Source organism: Eufriesea mexicana, unplaced genomic scaffold (assembly GCF_001483705.2).
Source record: "Eufriesea mexicana isolate 0111107269 unplaced genomic scaffold, ASM148370v2 scaffold2501, whole genome shotgun sequence".
NCBI lineage: Eukaryota > Metazoa > Arthropoda > Insecta > Hymenoptera > Apidae > Eufriesea > Eufriesea mexicana.
The window spans coordinates 882974-905415 of NW_016910581.1; positions in this window are offsets into that span (position 1 = coordinate 882974).

Consider the following 22442-nt stretch of genomic DNA (forward strand, 5'->3'; position numbering starts at 1 on the left):
GCCATTGGATTAGTCTGTACAATGATGATGTAGGTCCTGTAACAATTCTAAAATGACAAAATGCATATCCATTAGTGCTCGAGATATTAAAAACATACAACAAATTACTGAGTACAAACATCATCACAGTCATCTAACCCTCGACTTACTTTGTTCGCTGAGAAGTAAATTCCGAAGCAATTCTAGAATTATCAGTGTATACTGCGGCTACGGCAAGAGATATTTACAATTGGCAGTAGGGTACACAGTAATAAAATCATTATAGCTCTGTAGCTGATGGTCTAATGTGTCCAGTGATGCTCTAAGTTCTGTAACAATTCTATAATGACAAAAGGTAGGTCCATTATCCCGCGAGATATTAGCAATTGACGACACTGTACTGAGCAGCGCCATCATCACAGTACTCTTGCCAATAGTTTCCCTTGAACACGGATGATACAGATACCAAAGTAATTCTGTACGAATCAGGGTATATTAAAGTTGTCTTGAAATATTTACAATTGGGAGTGCGGTACATATTACGTCCACAAATATAGCACTGCATCCGTTGGATTAATTTGTTCAATGTTGATTTAACCTCTATGACAACTCTACAATGACAAATAACATATCCAATGATCCTCGATATATTCGCTATTTACAACACAGTACTGAGCACATCGACTGTCACAGTAATATAACCGCTGGAATAGTTTGTTCACTGAAAATGTAAATTCGAGAGTGATTCAAGTATAACCTGCGTGTCGCTCGTTTACGGAACGTGGCATTTACAATTTGCAGTACAGCATTTACTACATCTTCCAACATATCACAGTCGCCGTTGGAATAACATTATCGTTGATGATGTACATTCCACACCAATTCTAGGTAGAGAAATGCAGATCCATTATCCCTCGTGACATTAACAAATTACTATACAGTACTGAGTATAGCCATCACCACAGGATTGTAGCCGCTGTAGAGCATTGTTCACTCATGACGTAAATCCCAATGCAATTCTACAATAATGAATTAATGTTACGGATATGGCTTGAGATATTTACAATTGACAGTACGGTTCATATTACGTCCACCAGCATGGCACAGTAGCAGTTGTATTATTCCGTTCAATGGTGATTTATATACCATAACAATTCAAGAATGGCAAAATGCAAATCCATTGACCCTCGATAAATTAGCAATTTACAACACATTTCTGAGTACTCCAACTATCACTGTATTGTAGCCGCTGGACTACATTGCTCACTGATAATGTAAATTCGATAGTGAACTAGCATAACCTACGTGTTGTGCGGTTATGGATAGTGACGTTTACAATTGACTGTACGGCATTTCGTGAATCCTACAACAGATCAGCTTTGCCGTTCGATTAACCAGTTCACTGATGATGCTTACTCCACACCAATTATGGAACGAAAAACGCATATCCATTATCCCTCGAGACATTATCGTATTACAACGCAATACGGAGTACAGCAACCACCTCAGTATTGTAGCCGCCCAATAAATATGTTCACTGATGATGTAACTTCCAAAGCAATTCTAGAACAATCAATGCAGTTTGCGGCTGTCTCCAGATATTTACTATTGGCAGTACGGTATCCATTACGTCAGCCAATATGCCACATTAGCCTTTGTAATATTCACGTCAATGATGATTTTGGTCCTATTATAATTCTAGAATGACAAAATACAAATCCCCTGACCGTCGAGGTATTAGCAACTCACAACAGAGTACCGAGCACACCCTCCACCACGGCAATGTAGCCGCAGGACTACATTTTTCACTGATAATGTAAATTAGAAAGTGATTCTGGAACAACCTATCTATTGTTCGGCTATGGCCAGTGATATTTACTATTGACAGTACAAAATTTACTACATCTTCCAACAGATCACTATCGCCGTTGCATTAACATATTCACTAATGATGTGTATTCCACACCAATCCTAGAAACGGAAATGCAAATCCATTATCCCTCGAGATATTGACACATTACAACACAGTACTGAGTACAGCCAACATAAAAGGGTTGCGGCCGTCCAATAGCTCTGTTCACGGAGGATGTAAAGTCCAATGCACTTCTACAATAATCAAGGCATGTTACGGTTATGGCTTGTGATATTTCCAATTGGGTGGACGGTACCTGCTACCTCCACCTAAATAGCACAGAAGACGTTTGACTATTTCCTTCAATGATGATTTATACTCCATGACAGTTCCAGAATGACAAAATACAGATTTACGGTTCCTCGATTAATTAGCAATTGACAAGAGAGTACTGAGTACACCTACCGTCACAGTAATATTGTCGCTGGACAATTTTGTTCACTAATAACGTAAATCGAATGTGATTCTAGAATAGCCTATTTATTGTTCAGTTATGGCATGTGACATTTACAATTGACAGTACTGCATTTGTTACATTTTCTAACAGATCACTATTGCCGTTTTATTTACATGTTCACTGATGACGTATATTCTACACCTATTATAGAAAGAGAACTGCAAGTCTATTACTCCTCGAGGCATTAACAAATAACTACACAGTACTGAGTACAGTCATCCTCACGGTATTGTAGCTGTTGAACATCTTTGTCCACTGATGAGATAATTTCCAATTCAATTCTAGAATTGTCAACGTATATTGCGGCTATGGCATGAGACATTTCCAATTGACAGTACGGTACTTATTACATCCTCGAATGTAGAGAAGTAGCCTTTGGATACTCTATTCAATGATGATTTAAATACTATTGCAATTCTAGAATGACAAAATACAGGTCCTCTGACAGTCGAGACATTAGCAACTTACAACACAGTACTGAGTACCCCCACCATAACGGTAATGTAGCCACTGAAATACTTTGACCACTGATAATGTCAATTCGAATGTGATTCTAGAATAACCAACGCATTGTTTCGTTATGTCTAGTGACATTTACAATTGACAGAACTGTATTTACTACATCTACCAGCAGCTCACTGACGCCGTTGTATTAACATGTTCACTGATGACGTGTATTCCACACCAATCCTAGAAAGAGATCAGCAGATCAATTATCCCTCGTGACATTAACTAATTACAACACAGCAATGATTTCAGCCATCATCACAGGATTGTAGCCGTTGTTTAACTTTGTTCTCTGATAATGTAACTTCCAATGCAATTCTAGCATAGACAACGTATACTGCGGCTATGGCGTGAGATACTTCCAATTGCAATACGGTACTAATTACATCCTCGAATATAAAACAGTAGCATTTGGCTCATTTTGTTAAATGATGATTTAAATCTTATTACAATTCTAGAATGACAGAATAAAGATCATCTGAAATTTGAGACATTGACAATTTACAACACAATACTGAGCACACGCACCACAACAGTAATGCAGCCGTTGAACTACTTTGTTCAGTGATAATGTAAATCGAAAGTGATTCCAGGGTAACCTACGTATTGTTCGGTTATGGCTAGTGATATTTACGATTGACAGTACGGCATTTATTACATCTTCCAACAGATCACTGTTGCTGCGGGATTAATCGATTGACTAATAATGTATTTTCAACAGCAATTCTGAAACGAGGAAGGCAGATACATTGTCCCTCGAGTAAAAAGGATGACATCGCAGAATTGAATACAGTCATCATCACGGTATTCCAACAGTGGAACAACTTTGCTCACTGATGACGTAAATTTCAAAGCAATCCTGGAATAACCAATGTAAAGTAGGGTTATGGCTATAGATATATACAATTGACTGTACGGCACTAAGTGCATCCACCGACATAGCACTATCGCCGTTGGATTAATCTGTCCAATGATGTCTTGTATCCCATAACAATTCCAGGATCGCAAAACATAGGTCCACTATTCCTTGAGATAATAGTAATTGACAACACAGTACTGAGCACATCCATCATCACAGTACTCTTGCCGTTGTACTACTTCTTCCTCTGATGACGTAAATTCGAATGTGAAATTGAAATAACCGATGTAGTATGAGGTTATGGTTAGTGATATCTATAACATACAGTACGGCATTTAGTACATCATCCGACAGATCACTGTTGCCGCTCTACTAATCTGGTCACTGATGATGTATGTTACACAACTATTCTAGAAGGAGAAATGAAGATACACTATCCATCGAGAAATTAACAAGCTACGACACAGTACTGAGTACATCCATCATCTCAGAACTCCAGTCGTTGAAGGCCATTGTTCGCTAATAACGTAAATTCAAAAGCAATTCTGGAATAATCAATGTATACTACGGTTCTGACTTGAGATCTCGAATTGACAGCGCTGTACCTATTAGATCCACCAATAGAGCAATGCTGCCGTTGTATTAATATTTTCTCGGATGACGTATATCCTACAGCAATTCTGGATGGAGAAATGCAGATCCATTGTCCCACGATATATTAACAATTGGCAACACAGTACACAATACAGCCATCATCACCGTTCCGTAGACGTTGGACTGCTTTGTTCACTAACGATGTGAGTTCAAAAGCAATTCTGCAATAATCAATGTATAGTACGGCTACGGCTTGAGATATTTCCTATTGACAGTACTATACTTACTTCATCAACCAATATGGCACCGTAGCCGTGTGATTGTGCTGTCCATTGAAGATTTAAATTCTATAAAAATTCTAGAATGACAAAATACATGTCCACTATGCCTTGAAGGTTTACAATTGACATCGCTGAACTGAATGCAGTCATCATCACAGCATCGTAGCCGTTGGACTGCTATTTTCACAGACATTGTAAATTCGAATGTAATGTTAGAATAACCTGTGTGAAGTGCAGTTATGCCTAGTGATATTTACATTTGTCAGTACGGTAGATAGTACATGTACGAACAGAGAGCTCTTGCCGATGGCTTAATCTGTCCTATGATGATCTCGATTCTATAACATTTCTATAATTGCAAAATGTAGATCCATTATCCCACGCGATATTTACCAACGACAACAGAGTACCGAGTACAGCCGTCATAGTAGTGTAGCAGTTGTACTACATTGTTCACTAACGATGCAAGTACCAAAGCAATCCTGGAATAACCAACGACCATAACGGTTATGGCTATTGATATTTACTATTAGCTGTGCGGTGCTTAGTACATCCACCAGCAGAGCACTGCAGAAGCTCCTTTCAATATTGATTTAGATTTTATAGCATTTCTAGAATGACAAAAGGGCAGATCCATTGTCACTCCAGATATTAACTGTTGACAACGCAGTACTGATAGAGTAACCGCTGAATTGCTCTTTTCACAGACGCAGCAAGTACCAAAGCTATTTTGGAATAGTCGTTGAATATAACTGTTACGGCTACTGGTATGTACAATTGGCTGTACGGTACATTGTACATCTACCAGCAGAGCATTTCTGCTATGGATGAACCTGTTCACAGATAATGTATATTTAGCAGCACGTCTAGAATGACATATGACAGATCCATTATCCGTTGTGATACTAACAACTGAGAACGCCGCAACGTGTGCAGCCATCATCACAGTACTGTAGCCGTTGGAACACTTTGTTCACTAATCATGCAAATTCCAACAAAATTCTGCAATAATCAATGTTTATTAAGGTTATGGCTTGAGTAATTTGAAGTTGGCGTTACGGTACTTACTACATACACCAGCCTGGCACAGTAGACACTGTACTGCTCTATTTAATGTTGATTTGTGTTTTATAGCAGTTCTAGAATAACAAAAGGCACATCCATTTTATCCCGATATATTAACAATTGAGATCACAGTGTTGGGTACAGCCGTCATCACTGTACTGCAGCCGTTGGACTACTGTGTCCACGGAGAATATAAATTTCAGAGAAATTCTGGAATTTTCAATGTATATTACGGTTCTGACTTGAGATATCCCGAATTGAAAGTGCTGTACCTGTTACATGCACGAATATAGATATGTTGCCGCCGTACTGACATCTTCACATATGACGTATATCCTACAGCAAATCTAGAACGAGAAATGCAGTTCCATTAACACTCGAGATATTCACAATTGACAACACAGTACTGAGTACCGCCATCATCACAGTATTGTAACTGCTAAACTACTTTGTTCACAGATGCTGCAGGTGCCAAGGCGATACTGCAATAATCAACGGTAATAACAATTATGGCTAGTGATATTTACAATTGTCTGTATGGTTCTTACTACTTCTACCAACAGATCACTGCTTCCGTTCGATTAATCTGTTCACTGACTATTTACCTTCCGCAGCATTTCTAGAATTGCAAAGGATATATTCATTCTCCGTCGAGACACTAACGATTGACAACACAGTATTGAGTAGAATCATCATCATTGAACTGTAGCCGCTGGACAACTTTGAGCACAGAGAATGTAAATTCCAAAGGAGTCCTGAAATTGTCTACGTATATAACGGTTATGCCTAGCGATATTAACAAATGACAGTAAGGCAATTAGTGCATATACCAACAGAGCGCTATTGCCGTTTGATCAGTATGCTCAGTGATGATCTATAACCTACAGTTTATTCTGTTCAATGATGATTTACATCCTACAACAATTCTAGAATGACAAAAGACAGGTCCACTGACCCTCGAGAAATTGACAAATTTACAACACGGTGCTGAGTATTCCCACCATGACATTAATGAAGCCGTTGGACTACTTTGGTCACTGATAATGTAGATTTGAACGTGATTCTGTAATAACATATGGATAGCACGATTAGAGACAGTGATATTTACAATTGGCAGTACGGCATTCAGGACTTCATAGAACGGATCACTCTTGCCGTTGCATTAAACTGTTCACTCATGATATACAGTCAAAGGCAGTTCTAGAACAAGAAATGCAGATCTATAGTTCCTCGCAATATCAGCAGATGAAAACACAGTACTGAGTGCAGCCATCAACATAGTATGGTACTCATTGAATATCTTTGTTCACAGATGACGAATATTCAAAAGCAATTCAGGTATATTCATCTTATATAACGGCTATGGCTTGAGACACTTCCAATTGAGATTACTGTAATTATTGCATCCACCAAATTACCACTGCTGTCGTTGGATTATTTTGTTCAGTTATGACTTGTGCTCCATATCAATTCCAGAATAACGAAATACAGATCCGCTGATCTTCGGGATATTTACACCTGGCAACATAGTACTGAGCACTGCAATCAGCACAATAACGAAGCAGTTGGAATGCCTTGTTCACTGACGATGTAAATTTGAAGGCTATTCTAGAATAATCATTGTATATTACTGTTATGTCTTGAGATATTTCCAATTGGCAATACGGTACCCTTTGCATCCACTGATATCGCACTGTAGCCGTTGGAACAATCTGTAAAGTGGTGATTTAAATACTATATCTGTACTGGAATAACAAAACACAGATCCCCTGTTACTCGAGAAATTAACAATTGACATCGCAGTAACCAGTACAGCCGCTATCACAGTAATGTACCCGTTGGACATCTTTGTTCACTGGTGATGGAAATTCGAAACTAATTCAGCAATGACCTATATAGTGCGTTTATGGCTGGTGATATATAGAATTCACAGTACGGGGATTAGGACATCTAGGAAGAGAGCACTGTTGCCATTTAAATTGGTCACTGAAGGTGTATACCCCACAGAAATTGCCGAATCAAAGTTGAAGGTCCATTTTCCATCGAGATATTACCAATTGGCAGCACTCCACTGATTACTGCTGCCATCACAGTAATGCAGCCATTGGGCTGCTTCGTTCACTGTTGTAAATTCAAGAGCTCTACGGGAATAACCATTGTATATTTCGGTTACAGTTTGAGATAATTCCAATTGACAGTTCGGTACTTACTACATTCAGCAACAGAGCACTGTCGCCGTTGCATTAAACTGTTCAAAGATGATTTAAATTTTGTGTCCATTCCAGAATGAAACGATACAGGTCCACTATCCCAAGAGATATTATACAATTGACAACACAGATCTGAGTACAGCCATTGTCAGAGAATGTAGACGATGGACTACTTTGTTCACTGATGGTCGGAATTTTAACGTAATTCTTGATTAACATATGTGCAGTGCGGTTGTGTCTTGCGATATTTACAATTCATAGTACGGTAACTGGTACCTCTACAAAGAGAGCGCTGTTGTCGTCAGATTAAGTTGGTGACTGAATATATATATTCTACAGCAACTGTGGAAAGAAAAATGAAGGTCCATCATCCCCCGAGAAATTAACAATTGACAACACAGCACTGAGTACAGCCAACATCTCTGTGATTTAGCTGATGTACCATTTTTTTCTCTAATGTTGTAAATTCGAATGTAATTCTAGAATAACCTATGTATGGTGCGATTATTTCAAGTGATATTTACAATTGACAGTAGGGAAGCTAGTACATTTACTAACAGAGCAGTTTTTCCGTTGGATTAGTATGTTCAGTGATTATCTATATTCTAAAGGTATTCTAGGACGAGTACTGCAGATCCATTATCCCTCGACATTTTAACAATTGATAACACAGTACGCACTACAGCCATCATCACCGTTCCCTTGCCGATGGACGACATTGTTCACTGATGATGCATTTTCCGAAGCCATTCTAGTTTTATCAGTGTATAGCACGGTTATGGCTTGACATATTACCAATTGACAGTACAATACATAGTACACGCACCAGCAGAGCAGTGCAGCCAGTGGATTAATCTGTTCAATCATGACTTCGGTTTTATGAATATTCAAGAGTGGCGCGAATATATCCATTATCCTTTGAAAAATTAGCATTTGACAACACAGTACTGAGTACAACCGTCATCACAGTACAGTAGCCGCTGGATTAGTTTGTACACCGATGACCTAAATTGCACAGCATTTCTAGAATAATCAGTGTATGGTACTGTCAAGTGTAGGGATATCTACAATTGACAGTACGGTAGAAAGTAGTTCTACCAACAGAGCACCGTTGCCTTGGATTAATATGCTTAATGATGATTTAGATTCTATATCAATCCTAGAATGACAAATAAGGGATCCATTTTCCAACGACATATGAACAACTGACAATACCGTACTGACTACAGGCATCATCACAGTAGAGTAGCCGTTGTTTCACTTTGCTCACTGATGATGTAAATTCCAATTCATGTATTTCAGAACATGCAGTGTGCAGTACAGTAATATCTAGGGATATTTACAATTGTTAGTACGGTGCCTAGTACATCTACCAACAGAGCACTGTGGAAGTTGGATTAATCTGTTCAATGATGAATCATATTCTATAACAGCTCTGGAATGGCAAAAGACTGATCCATTGGCCCTCGAGATAACAATTGGTATCAGAAGTACTGAGTAGAGCTTCTATCACTGTTCTGCAGCCATTGTACTAGTTTTGTCTCTTCTGATGTAAATACTAGAGCATTTCTAGTATGACAAAGTAGATTTCCATTATCCCTCGAGAAATTAACATTTGACAACAGAGCACCGATTTCAGGCATCGTCATAGTACTGGAGCCGTTGGTTTACATTGTCCACAGGTGATGTAAATATCCATATAACTCTAGTATAATTTGTATATAGTACGGTTATGGCTAGAGATATTTCCTGTTTACAGTACGTTACTTCGCACATTTATCAACAGAGCAAGGTAGTCGTTGGATTAATCTATACAATGTTGACTTAGGTTCTATAACAGTACTATAGTGACTAAATGCTGACACATCATCCCTAGCGATATTAACAATTCACAATACATTTCTGAGCATAGCCTCAATTACAGTAATGTTGCCGTTGGAATACATAATACGCTGATGATGTAAATTTTATGGTGATGTTGGAACATGCTATGTATAGTGCTGCTACACCTAGCTATACATACAATTTGCATTACGGCACGTTGTACCTCCACAAACTGAACGTACTCTCCGTTGCTTAATCTATTCAGTGTTGACGTATATTCCATAGCAATTAAACAATGGAAAATGTACATCCACTACACATCGAGATACTGATAATTGAAGTCAAAGTACGTAGTACAGCAATCATCACATCATAGTAGCCGATAGATAACTGTGTACACTGGTGATATATCCTAGAAAGCAATTCTAGAATAATCTATTATACCACGGTTATGGCTTGAGATATTTCCTATTGACAGCACGGTACTTAGTACGTCCGCCAGCAGTGCAGTGTAGCCGCAGTATTAGTACGATCTGTGACGGTTTAGACACCATAACAATTCTAGAATGACGAAATACGGATCAATTATCACATGCAATATAAACAATTAACAGCACAGTACTGGGTAAATACATCATCGCAGGTATATAGCCGAATGATTAATTTTTTCACGTATGTTATAAAATCCAAAGCAATTTTGAAATCATCAATTTATGTTACGAATACGGCTGGAGACATTTCCAACTTAGTGTACGGTACTAAGTACATCCACCAGCAGGACGCTGCAGCCGCTGCACTTCTGTGTCCAGTGATCGCTTATATCTTGTAGCTACCCTAGAAGACAAAAGACAGATCAACGGTCTCTCGTGATATTTGGAATTGACATCACAGTACTGAGCACAGCCATCGCCACAGTAATGTAGACATTGGACTACATTACTCATTGATGACTTATATTCCAGAGGAATTCTTGAATAGTCAATGCATAGTACGGTTATGGCTTGAGGTATTACCATTTGACAGTACGGTTCTCATTATATCCACCAACACTGTAGCTGTTCGATTAACATGTTCAATGATGATTTAAATCCCATATCAATTCTAGAAGGACAAAATTCAGTTCTACTGACCCTCAAGATAGTAACAATGGACAACACAGTACCCAGTGCAGCCACCATCACAGTATATTGACGGTTCAATGACTTTTTTCACTGGCAGAGTCAGTTCAAAAGCAATTATGGAATAATCAATGTATACTGCTGCTTGGGCTGCAGTTATATACCTTTGACACTACGGTACTTCGTACAGCTACCAGCACAGCACTGCAGCCGCTGTATTTGTGTTTCCAATGATCGCCTATAGTTTACAGGTATTCTAGAATGGCAAAAGACAGATCAATTGTCCCTCGTGACGTTTCTAATTTCCAACACAGTACTGAGAACTGTCATCATCACAGTAATGCATGAGTTGCTCTACATTGCGCACTAATGATGTTAATTCCAAAGCATTTCTAGATCAATCAATGTATAGCGTGTTTACGGTTCGTGATATTTACAACAGACAGTACGGCATTTCGTATATCCACCAGCAGAGCACTGTTGCCGCTGGTTTAGTTGGATCACTGATGATGTATACTCTACACCAATTTTAGAACGAGGAATGCAGGTCCATTATCCCTCTATGTATCAACCATTGACTGAGTACGACTATCATCAGTGTGTTGTAACGGCTGAGTAAGCTTTTATACTGATAATGTTAGTTCCGAAGCAGTTGTAGAGTAATAGATGTATACTATGGCTATGGCTAGAGGTATTTACGATCGACAGTACGGTATTTCGCACATCGACCAGCATAGCACTGCAGCCGCTATATTAATATGTTCATTGCTGATATCGATTCCATAGCAATCCTAGAATACAGAACAGAATATAGATCATCATTAAACAGGTCAATACAACGGTTGCAGTAGAGAATTAATTGCTGTGCTCTGTACCGTACCCTCAGAGCTTATTATCTCGAGAGATAATTGATCCCTGATTCGCAATTCTAGTAGTGCAACAGAATAAAAATCCTCAGTGAATATATTCATCCAACTGCTAGAGAACTGTGCTGATGACTGCACTTTGCGCTGTATTGACATCTGTCCATACCTCTAGGGGTAATCAATCCACAAATTAATCATTCTAGAGTTTATGTAGTACTTAGATGATCTGCGAATAGATTAAACCAATGGACGAGCAACTGATTAGATGTCAAGTCTCAATGCTATATCTTCAATTGCCAGTATCCTCAGCGGCAACTGATCATTCCTGTGAACATCCTAGCATAGCAATATAAGTTAGATCAGATAGGTATAGGTTGATGCAATGGATTTGGTACTTCCTCGATAGATTTAGCCAGTATTATACAAGCAGTTGTTCATATCTCCTGATAAGAAGATTTATACATTGATCAATCTAGAATTGCCATAGGATACAAATCATCAGAGAAATATATATCATCAGTGAACAAACTAATCCACCGGCAACAGTACTGTGACGATGGCTATATGCAGTACTGCTTTATCGTTTGCCTATGACTCGAGGGATAATGGTTATGTACCTTGTCAATCTGAAATTTTCATACAATCGAAATCATTAATGTCCAAATAACTCCTACGGACACAGCGCTGTGTTGGTAGACTTACGAAGCACCTAGCTGTGAACTAAAAGTATCTCAAGCCATAACCTTAATATAGGTATGTTATTCTTGAATTACACTCGAATTTGCACCACGAGTGGTCAAAGTAATCCAACGGCTGCAGCACTTTGATGGTGCCTTTGCTCAGTACCGTGCTATCTGTTTTTAGTACCACGAGAGATAATGGATCTATGCTTTGTCATTCTAGAAATGCTATATAACATATATCGTCTGCAGCAAAGTGATAGTACAGCTGCAGTACAGTGATGATGGCTGTACTCAGTACTGTGACGACAGTTGTTAATATCTCGACGTATAATGGATCTGCATTTCCCACTTAGAACTGCTGTAGAAGGAACATCATCTGTGAACAGATTAATCCAACTGCAACAGTGATCTCTCGGTAGTTATACTAAGTACCGTATTGTCAAATGTACATATCCATAGACATAACCTCACTTTTCATATGGTATTCTAGAACTACATTGGAATATATATCATCAGTGAAGAAAGCAGTCCAACGGCTAGGGCACAGTGAACATGGCTGCACTCAGTACTGTGTTGTCAATTGTTATTATCTTGATGGGTAGTGGATCTGCATTTCTCATTCTAGAACTGTCGTAGGACACACATATTCAGTCAGCAGATTAATCCACAAGCAAGAGTGCTGTGCTGATAGGTGTTATGAGTACCGTACTGTCAAATGTATATGTCACAAGCCATAATCGTACTATGCACTGATTATTCCGGAATTTTTTTGGAATTTACATCACCAGTGTACAAAGTAGTCCAGCGGCGACATTACAGTGATAATGCCTGTTCTCGGCACTGTGTTGCCAGTTCTTAATATCTCGTAGGGTAATGGATCTGTAAATCGTCGTTCATGAATTGTTACAGAAAATATATCATGACTCAACAGATCTATCCTTCTGCTAAACTGCTCTGTTGGTGGATGTACTAAGCACCGTACAGCCATTTATATATGGCTCTAGTCATATTCGAACTATACTCTGATTATCTGGAATTGCTGTGGAATTTATATCATTGATGAACAAATTAAACCAACGGCTGCAGTATTTTAACGATGGCTGTGCTCAGTACTGTCTTTTCGCCAGTTAATATCTCGAAGGATAACGGATAAGTATTTTGTCATTCAAGAATTACTACGGAACCCAAATGATCATTGAATGGATCAATCCTACGGCTACAGGTCTCTATTAGTGAATGCTCTAAGTACCGTACTGTCAATTGGAAATATCTCTAGCCCTAACCGTACTATATACATGTATTACTTCAGAATTTCTTTGGAATATGCGTCGTCAGTGAATAAAATATTACAACGGCTACATTACTGTGGTGATGGCTGTACACAGTAATGCGTTGTTAGTCTTTAATATATCGAGGTATAATTAATGTGTCATTTGTTGCTCTAGAATTGCTACAGAACACGAATCACCATTGATCAGATTGATCCAACGGCTACAGAGCTGTCTTGGTGGATGTAGTATGTACCGCACACACAATTTTAAATGCCACTAGCAATAGCCACTCTATACATAGGTTATTCGTCAATTGCTTCGGAATTTACGTCATTTGCGAGCAAAGTAACGCTGCGGCTAGATTACTATGATGACCGTTGTACTCACTACTTTGTTGCGAATTGCTAATGACACAACATATGATGCATGTTAATTTTATAAATCTAGAATTGCTATGGAGTCTAAATCGTCATTCAATATATTAATCCAGCGGCAGCTCTGCTGTGTTGGTATCTCTACCATGTACCGTGCCGTCAATTGCAAATATCCCTAGCCATAAAAACCATCCATACATTGCCTATTCCAGAGTAACTTCGTAATTTAAATCGTCAGTGGACAAAGTAGTCCAGCGGTTACAGTACCGTGATGAAAGCTGTCCTCACTACTGTGCTGTCAATAGTAGCATCTCGAGCGATAACGGATCTACACTTTTTCGTTCTAGAACTGTTATAGAACTTAAATCATCAGTGAACAGATTAAACGAAGGGCTACTGTGGGCTCTTGATAGCTATACTCAGTTCTGTATCGACAAATGTCAACGTCTGCAGACACAATTGCCAAAACTATTTATAATTCTACAATTGCTGACGAACGTGTTTTGACTGCGAGCAGGTTGAATCAATGTATATAACATTGTATAGATGGCTACAATAAGTACTCTATTGTCATTTGTCAATATGAGTACCGATATATGATCTATCTATTGATCATTCTAGTGTTCGTATAGAGTTTAAATAAATATTGGACAGATTTACCCAACGGACACAGTGCTCTGTTGGTGGATATACATACTGCAGCTGAGTCAACTGAGAATTTCTCTAGCCATAACAGTAATATGATTGACTATTCCGGAAATGCTGTGAGATTTAAATCATCAGTGAGCAAGTTACTCCAACGGCTTCATTACGGCCGCGATACATGCACTCGGTAGAGTGGTATAGAATGCTAACGCCGCGAGCCATAGTGGATCAGGCATTTGATACTCCAGAACTTCCGTGGAATTTAAATTATTAGCGATCATAGTAATCCAACGGCTACAGTACTGCGATGACGGCTGTACAAGGTACTGCGGTGTCAATTAGTAATGTCTCAAGGGATAATGGATCTGCATATTTTCATTATAGAATTGTTGTTGAAAATAAGTCGTCAGTGATGAAGGTAACACAACGGCGGCCGTGCAGATATGATTGCTGTTCTCACTACTGTGTTGTCAATTGTTATTATATCGAGGGCTACTGTATCTGTGTTCTGTCATTCCAGAATTGCTATATAATCCAAACCATCATTGAACATGTTAATCCAGAGACAACTGGTCCAAGTTTCTGCATGTACTATCCTGCGTACAGACAACTGTGAATATCTCTTGCCATAACTGATAAGTGCAATGGCTATGCTAGAATTACTGTGGAACTTACATCATCAGAGGGGAAGTTAATCCAACGGCTTCAGTACTGCGTTATGTTGGCTGCACTCAGTGCTGTGTTGTGCATTGTTACCGTCTCGAGGGTTAATGGATCCCTCTTTTGTCATTCTACACTTGCTGCAGAATTTAAATCCTCAGTGTACGTATTCATCAAACGGCTGCCGTGCTCAGTTGACGACCATACACTGTAGTGTATTGACATATGCGAATGTCTCCAGCAAAGGCTGATATTTACATTCATTATTCTACAGTTGCTGGAGAACTTGGATGACCAGCGAAGATATTAATTCACTGGCTATAGTATTGTGCAGATTACTGCGCTCAGTACTGCTTTGTCACTTGTCAATGTCACTACCGATGTATGACCTGTAGGTTGATCACTCTAGAATTGCTATAGAGTTACAATAATCAGAGAAGAGGTTAATCCAACGGCGGCAGAGCTCTGTCGGTTGATTTAATATGTTCCGTAGTGAAAATTTTAAATGTTTCTCGCCATAACTGATCTATAGAAGGATAATGCTAGAATTGCTGTGGAATTTGTTTTATCAGTGAAAAAATTAATCAAACGGTAACAGTACTGTGATGAAGGTTGCTTTCACTACTGCCTCGTCGATTCTTTATATCCAAAGCAAAAATGGATGTGCCTTTTGTCACTTTAGAATGTATATAGAATTAAAATCATTAGTGTGAAGATTTATCCAGTAGCTGCTGTGTTCTTGTGATGAATGTACTAATTACCGTACTACCAATTCTAAATATCTCTAGTCATAAATGGTTTAAACGTTGGTTATGCTTGAATTGATATGAAATTTAAGCCATTAGAGCATAAATCGTAATGACGTCTACAGTACAGTGATGACGGTTGTACTCAGTACGGTTTTGTCTGTTGCTAATACCTCGAGCTATATACGATCTGCCTACAGTCATTCTAGATCTGCTACAGAAAATAGATCATCAGTGTTCAGATTAAACAAACAGCTACTGTGCTCTGTTCGTGGAAGTACTATGTACCTTTTTCTCAAATGTAAATGTCCCTAGACATAGCTGATATATACGTTGATTATTCTAGAGTTGCTGCGGAAATTGGGCGTCAGTGGACAAACCATTACAACGGCAGCAGTACAGTGATCTTGGCTGTACGCAGTACTGCATTGTCGTTTGCTTGTACCTCGAGCGATAATGCTACTGCGTACTGTCATTCCAGATGTTCTATAGAAATAAAATCGTCGCTGACCATGTACATCCAGCGGCTACCGTGCTCTGTTGGTGGGTGCACTAGATAACGCATTGTCAGTTGTAAATATTTCCATGCATAACTTATCCATGCATTGATGATTCTATGATTGCTGTTGAACCTAAGTTGTCGATGAGCTAGTTATTCCGACGGCTATAGCACAGTGATGATGGTTGCACTCAGTACTGTTTCATCAATTGTTAGTATCACGAACCATAAACGATACGCATTTTGTCACTCTAGATTTGCTATGGAATTTATATCATCAGCGAACGGAGTATACCAACGGCTACAGTGTTCTTGTGATATGTTTACTGAGTACCGTACCGTCAATTGTAACTATCTCCAGGAAAAACTGTTCTATACATTGGTTGTTCTAGAATTGCTTGGGAAATCAAGCCATCAGTGATCAAATTCGTCTATCGGCAACAATAATGTAATATTAGCTGTACTCAGTACAGTTTTGTCAATTACAACATTTGGAGCGATAATAGAGCTGCCTTTTCACATTCGATAGTTTCTGTGCAATTTGAATTATCACTGAACAGATTAATAGAAGGGCTACAGTGCCCTACTGGCAGATGTACCAAGAACCATACTGTCAATTGTGACCTCTCTAGGCATGACTGTACTATACATTCAAAACTCTAGAATTGCTGTTCAACTTAGATCATATGTGAGGAAACTAATCCAACGGCTACAGTGCTCTCTTGGTTGATATACTAAGTACAGTATACTCAACTGTAAACGTATCTAGCCGTAAATGCTCTATCCAATGATTTTTCCGTATATACCGTGGAATTCAAATCTTCCTGTGAACTGACTATTCCAACGGCTGCAGTAATGCTTTGATGGCTACACCCTGTACTGCAACGACATTTTTGTCAATCTCACTAGCGACAATAGCAGCATTAATTGAACATTCGACAAATGCTAAAGAATTTCGTAATCAGCGAACAGATTAATCCAATGGCTATGCGATTGTATAGGTGGCTATACTAAATACTGTATTGTAAATTGTTTGTATCTCCAGCTATGAGTTTATTATGCTTTCATTATTCCAGAATTGCAATAGAACTTGCATCATCAGAGGACAAATTTATCCAACGAACACTGCTCATTGCTTGTGGGTGTTCTAAGTACTGTACTGCCAACAGTATATATCTCTTGCGTTAACTAATGTATTGATTGATTATTCTAGAGCCGCTGTGATATTTAAGTCGTCAGCGGACAAATTAACCCAACGGCTACAGTACTGTGATGTTGGCTGTGCACAGTACTGTGTTGTCTGCTGTTAATGTTTCGTGCAATAATGTACCTGTCATCTGTCATTATAGAATTGCTATAGAACATAGACCATCATTGAACAGATTATTCCAACGCAGACAGTACTCTGTTGGTGGATGTACTGAGTACCGTAATGTCAATTGTAAGTTTCTCGCGCAATATCTGAACAATGCATTGGTCATTCTACATTTGCTTTTGCATTAGAATGTTCAGTGGAAGGATTTGACCAGCGACAGCAGTGTTCTGTTGATGGATATACTCTGAAATGTATTGCCATATGTCACTTCCACTGATCATCAATTATTACAGAAGGACGTAGATGAGCAGCGAGAAGATTATTTACTATGGCTACGGTACTGTGCAGATTTCTGTACTCAGTACTGTTCTATCAATTGTTAACTTGCCGGGCGATAATGGATTTGTCTCTTGACATTCTATAATTGCTATAGAATTTAGATCATCAGTGAGCAAATTAATACAGCGGCTATAGAAGTACGACAATGGCTGTACGCATTACTCTGTGTTCAGTCGTTACCGTGACGTGCGACAGTCGATCTCTCTAACCATGTCACTCTAGAATTGCTACGGAATTTATACCATCATCCAATAGATTTGGCCACTGTCTGTATCATTGTGTGGACTGCTACACTCTGTACTGTATTGTATTTTATCAGTGCATCTAGGTATATTTTGTCCAGCCATTTGTCATTCCGGAATTGCTGTCGATCGCAGAATGTCAGTGATTAGATTAATGGAATGGATATAGGACTGCGTAGATTACTACATCAAGCACAGCATTATCATTTGTCGAAATCTGAAGCGATTATTGATTTTTCCATTAGTCATACTAGAATTGCTATAAAATTGAAACCATTAGTGAATAGGCTAATTCAACACCTGTAGTACTATGTTAATTACTGTACGCAGTAACGTATGGTCATGTATTACTGTCTCTAGCCGTAATTCATCCATTTACTAACCATTCTCTGCTGCTATGTAGTGCAGATGACCAGTAGATGGATTAGCCCTGTGGGTATAGGACAGTGCAGGCGGCTAACCTAACAGATGTATTGTAAATTGATAATACCTTGAGAGATGATTGATATGCTTCTTGTCATTTAATATCGCTAGCGATATTAACTCTGTCCATTCATCGCTAGAAAATTGCCTAAAAATTTTTAAGATCATTGTAAGGATTAATTCAATTGCTACGATACTGTAATTGTTACAACAATCTGCAATGTACGGCCAATCGCAAATACCTCCAGCGATAATTGGTCTGTCTAGAGATCATTCTTTAGTTGCAACGCAATTCACGTCATCGGCGAATACTTTGTGACATTTTATGCCATTGGCGACAGGACTATACTATTGGCTATACTGAGTACTGTATTTTCAACTGCTTGCACCTCAAGCGATAATATATGTATCCATTGATCATTTTAAAATTGCTTCATAGAAATAGGATGATCACTAAATGGGTTGAGCCAATGGCTTTAGTAATTTGTTGATGGCTGTACTAAGCACCTTGTAGCTAATTGTCAATGTTTCAAGCGACAATTCGTCTGTTCTCTGTTCCATCTGGAATTCCAATAGAAATTACGTGGTCAGTGAATAGATTAATGCAGTGGTTATAGTAATGTGTGAGTGGACATAGTCTGCAGTGTATTGTTGGTTGTTGCTTCCTCTAGACATAATTGCTCCACCCATTTATCATCGTAGCATAGCTATGGCATTGAAATGATCCGTGAATAGATTCAGACAATGGCTATAGCCCTTCGCAGATGGCTAAAGTCAATACTGTATTCCTCATTGTTATTTTCTCTAGAAATAAATGAGCCACACATTAGTCAATCTATAATACCAATAGAACTCACATGAAGAGTGAATGGATTAATGCAAATGTTAGAGTACTGCGAGGGTGCCAATACTCTGTACTGCTGTGTTAGTTGCATATATGTCCAACGCTAGTTGTCCTATCCGTCGGTCATTCTAGGACTGCTGCAGAATTTAATGGTCAGTGAATAGACCAGTTCCATTACTACCGTGCAACGTCGATTGTTGTATCCAGTACCCTATTGTTAATTGCTAATATCCCCAGAGATAATTCATCTACCCGTTGATGGTGCTATGACTTCCACGGAACATACACCATCAGTGAATATATTATTCCAATGGAAATAGTGCAGTGTAGATGGCTATAGTCTGTAGTGTACTGTTGACTGTTAATGTCTCTAGAGGTATCTGAACCATCCATTGATAATTGTTGAATTGGTGTGGAATTTACCTGATAACTCAGAAAAGTTTTCCAGTGGCCATAACAATGCGTGTATGTCTATACTAAGCACTGCAATATCTATTGCTAATGTTTCGTGAGAAAATTGAAATACACATTGTTCAACGAAGAATTGCTTTAGAACTGACTGTATCGGTGAATGGATTGATGCAACGGATATGAAACTATGTAGGTGGCTATAACCTCTATTATTAATTGTTAATATCTCTAGAGATGATTTTTCCATCCGTTGATAATTCTTGAATTTCTGCGGAATTTCAATATGAACAGAGTAGGTTTATTCAATGGCCTTGATAATGCGTAGGTGGCTATATTCCCACTAAAGTAGCAGCACTCAATGCTGTATTCTCAGCTTTGAATATCTGTAGCGACAGTTGATGTAGCCATTCATAATTAATGAAATCCTGTGAAGGGCATATGATCAATGAATATATTGGTGCAATGGCTACAGTACGGCGCAGGTGGCTACTTTCAGTACAGTTTTATTGAACATTATAATCTCTAGCTATGATTGATCTATCCATTAAACGTTCTACAATTGCTATGGAACTAAAATTTTCAGTGTGTACATTATTCCAATGGCTATAACACTGTGTCGATGCATATCCTCAGCGATGAACTGTTCAGTGCTAATATCTCTAGCGATAATTGACCTATCCAATAACCCATATATTGCTGACACAGGATACAGATGATCAGTGTACACATAAAACCAGTGGCTACGGCACGGCGTAGATGATCTTACCCCGTACTGTAGTGTCAATTCTAATATCACCAACGACAGCTCATCTATTCATTAGTCTTTCGGGAACTGCTATAGAATTCATGTGAGCAGTGAATAAATTATTCCCATGGCTATATTGCTCCGCTGAGAGTTATATTTACTAGTGTATTGTCATTTGACAATATGTCGAGGGATGATCTATATGCACACTGATAATCCTAGAATTGCTGTGGGATAGGTGTCACACATGCGCAGATTAGCATTAGGGCTTTAGTGCTTTGTAGCCGGCTTTACTCATGATCATTCTAGTACTGCTATGGAATTTAAATGATCAGTGAATAGATCAGTACAATTGCTACGATACTGTGAAGATGGCTATACGCAGTAACGTATTGTCAATTGTCAATTTTTCTGTCGATAATTTATCTATTCGATGGTTCTACTAGAAATGTTATAGTATACATATGATCAGTGAATCGGATAATTGAATGGCAATAGTACTGTATTGATGGCTGTACATAGGTCAATGTTGCCAGTAGTTGATGTCTCCTACGATGATTGATCTATCCATTTATCATTCCAAAATTGCTGTCAAATTTATGCGTTCCGTAAACAGATTAATCAGATTGCATATTATATTTACAGTGCGTAGACGGCTATACTCAAATGGTGTTGTCTACTTACAATTTCTGTAAGGATAATTGATCTAATCATTGATTCTTGTAGAATAGCTATAGAACTAATACTATCAGGGAATAGATTAATGCAACTGCAATGGCACTGAGAAGATTTCAATACTCAGTACCGTACCGGCACTTGATAGTATCTCTAGCGATATTCTTAATATCGACTGGACTTTTTATAATAGTTGTGGAAATAATATGACCTGTGAATATATTTATCCAATGGCTGCAGGTACGTGTAGATGGCTATACCGAGTGACGTATTGTTAACTGCTAACTTCTCGAGCGATGATTTATCGTGCCATTGATCGCTCAATAATTTATTGTAGAACTTAGGTTCCCATTGAATAGATTACTCAAATGGCAATAGCCCAGTATTGACGGCAAGACTTAGTATTTTATCTTCAGTTGTTAATATCCCAGGCGATAAATGATCCATACATTGACCACTCCTGGTTTGCTATAAAATTTATGAGTTCTGTGCTTTTGTCAATAAAATGGATATATACCCACTTCTTTATTGCCAAATGTAGATGTCTCCAGCGATAATTTATTAACATCATCGTTATTCTGTCGTCTTCATAGAATTTGCATGGCCAGTAAATAAATTATGCCTATTCAAATAGCACTGTGCAGATGCCTTTAGCCAGTACTGTACATTCAATTGCTAATACCTCCAGCCGTAGTAGATCTATCCTTTGACCATTCCGGAATTGCTATAGTATTTAATGACCAGTGGACAGGTTAATCCAATGGCAATGATGCTATTGATTTGTATTTATCGCCTAGGAATAGCCTGCTGCGCTCTGCTGCACTTTGGTGCACAATGCAGTGTTCCGTTCTGGCCGTGTTTGAGAAGGTACAGCTTATAAGGTTTGGTCAGACAAGGA